The sequence below is a fragment of the Morus notabilis genome, unplaced genomic scaffold (genome assembly GCF_000414095.1).
Source record: "Morus notabilis unplaced genomic scaffold, ASM41409v2 Scaffold388, whole genome shotgun sequence".
Lineage (NCBI taxonomy): Eukaryota > Viridiplantae > Streptophyta > Magnoliopsida > Rosales > Moraceae > Morus > Morus notabilis.
Window position 1 is genome coordinate 125,539 of NW_010362833.1, and position 2,392 is coordinate 127,930.

Here is a 2,392-nt window from a genome sequence, read left to right on the forward strand (position 1 = left end):
AAAAAAAAAAAAAAAAAAAAAAGAAGAAAGAAAGAAAGAAAAGCCCATCAAAAACTACATATGAAATGACAATAACTCATTTTTACTGTCAAAAGTACAACATTGCCACATTGTAGGTATGTATATTGTCGACGCCACACAGCCAAGCAGAACAGTTCCATCCACATGAAATCCCACCGGCCAATTTAGCATATAGATTGCCCAAAATTGAACATCTTGCAAGTTGGTAAATCTTGGCTATTTGAGCCCTAAAACAGCATGGCTTGTGTGCAAATAAGAAACAGAAAGCACGTTTTACAACCGCATACAGATAGACCACCTCATGTTCATGTTAATTTCTTGCATGCTCCGGAATAAGACGGTGCCGCAACTCAGTTGATGCACCAGACAGTTTTGCATGGTATTTGCTTTCAGCATTGGAAAAAAGAATAATCAAGGTAAAGAGGGAGAAAGGATTAGATCAGTTATACCTTGAGCTGTGAAATTGAACAAAAGTGGTAGAGCTCGGCCGTTAGGCAAGCATACATTTGGGTCTCTTAACTCGTCAAAGAAGGGATGTGCACAAGCTTCCAACTGAAAATACGGATACCGATTAGGTCCTTGGGACTATCAAGACATTTCAATTGCATAAGTTGACATGAAAAGGTGACACTTGACTATTACAAACCATATATATAAAACATAACTATTACAAAGAGATACAAATATAGTCCACAAATATTTGTGTACACAATGATAGTAATTGATTGCAAATCTTATGGCAGAGATAAAAAAAGGTTCAAATAGTAGCATTTCTCGTTAAAGGGCACCAGAAAGTAAAAATTTAAAACATGATTATCAGTATGAAACCGCATAAAATAACCGCATTTAGTTGGAGCAGCATAAAGCATCTTGCCGTTTGAGTATAATAATACAAAAAGTATCCAAAATAATTTAATATTCTTACAGCGGTGCAACGAAGATTAGGTGAATACTGAAGCAGCCTTGACACCAGATCCATAGCTTCTGGGGGCATTCACTTGTGAAATATCTGGAGATTTCCCAAACATGAATATCTATATAAATAAAATATACCGATCATAAATCTTTTTACTTAAAAAGTAGACCTTGTGCCATGGGTGAGCTTTGATTTGAGGAAACTTGAATTCTGTATAATTTGGGTTATTGCATAAGTTGACATGAAAAGGTGACACTTGACTATTACAAACCATATATATAAAACATAACTATTACAAAGAGATACAAATATAGTCCACAAATATTTGTGTACACAATGATAGTAATTGATTGAAAATCTTATGGCAGAGATAAAAAAAGGTCTAAAAAGCAGCATTTCTCGTTAAAGGCCACAAGGGCACCAGAAAGTAAAAATTTAAAACATGATTATCAGTATGAAACCGCATAAAATAACCGCATTTAGTTGGAGCAGCATAAAGCATCTTGCCGTTTGAGTATAATAATACAAAAAGTATCAAAAATAATTTAATATTCTTACAGCGGTGCAACGAAGATTAGGTGAATACTGAAGCAGCCTTGACACCAGATCCATAGCTTCTGGGGGCATTCACTTGTGAAATATCTGGAGATTTCCCAAACATGAATATCTATATAAATAAAATATACCGATCATAAATCTTTTTACTTAAAAAGTAGACCTTGTGCCATGGGTGAGCTTTGATTTGAGGAAACTTGAATTCTGTATAATTTGGGTTCATGCACTTGATTTCTTCTCTTGTTGGTGTCCCAAGAATCTAAATGATAAAGCAAAAATAGAAAAATTATAACCAGTTAGATAATATAAAATGCAAAAACTCACATTTATCAGGAAAGAAACGGGTATTCTAGAAACTATACCTTGATGATTTTCACAAGCTGATCAACACCACTCTCTCCGGGAAACAATATGTCTTTCGTTTTTTTTTTTTTTTTTTTTTTTTTTTTTTTTTATTTTTTTTAATATAATTAGCAGTTGCATTTCAAATGGTTGGTTCCTAATCTTGACCATTTCTTTTCCGTTCTCCCTGTTTCTTCAATGGCATTCATACTAACGGAGCCTATGCCCAGATGAACCAAAACACCAGAAACAGCCCAGATGAACCAAAACACCAGAAACAATTCATATACATTACAGTAAAAAAACTGCAAAATTTGTCCTATAATCTCAGCTTTTGCACAACCGTTTGTCATCGAGATATTCAGCAATAAAGATCAACATAAGGAAAAGGGTAATGCAGCGATTAGCAATTTCAAGGAACTCAACAAAACTCAACAGATTCAGAGTAATCTGGAAAAAAAATTTTACGAGATGAAATGGCTGTCGAAGAACAAAATTTTGTACAAAATCTGGAAACCTAAATCGACATTTGAAACCACCAACACCAAATCGACATTC

At 34.1% G+C, this 2,392-nt stretch overlaps 1 pseudogene; it reads right to left on the reverse strand.

The window, feature by feature from the left end:
• Positions 1-331: 331 nt before the first annotated feature.
• LOC112092496 lies at positions 332-2,187 on the reverse strand (annotated as a pseudogene).
• Positions 2,188-2,392: the final 205 nt, after the last annotated feature.